We start from the raw sequence: 374 nt of genomic DNA, 5'->3' as shown, positions 1-374 counted from the left end.
GAGCTTCTTGTGTATCCCACTTTAGACAAACTGATCTTAATTCTGACTGTCTTGATGAGCACATGGCTGGTCTGAGCAGGGCCAAGCCCAGAGTGGGTCGCTGGCGTCTTCAAACCACTAATTCAAACTTTGCCCAGCGGTTCATGCACACGATGTTTATGAACCTTTGTACTGCCGTCGCTTCACATATTTGCATTTACCCGTTTATTGCTTCGAACGCACGGAGCATCCAGGGCTCACACGGAGCGAGATTTATGACTTGGTTTCATCACTTATTTGTAAATTGTTTAACTGCTTTTAAAGTTTTGAAATTTGCCTCGTGTATCTCACGTTATGAACCGTGATTTATTATTAAATCATCATTTCTGTTACAA

Source organism: Nematolebias whitei, chromosome 11, assembly GCF_014905685.2.
Source record: "Nematolebias whitei isolate Nwh7 chromosome 11, NemWhi1, whole genome shotgun sequence".
Taxonomy (NCBI): domain Eukaryota; kingdom Metazoa; phylum Chordata; class Actinopteri; order Cyprinodontiformes; family Rivulidae; genus Nematolebias; species Nematolebias whitei.
Note: the sequence above shows the minus strand (reverse complement) of the source record.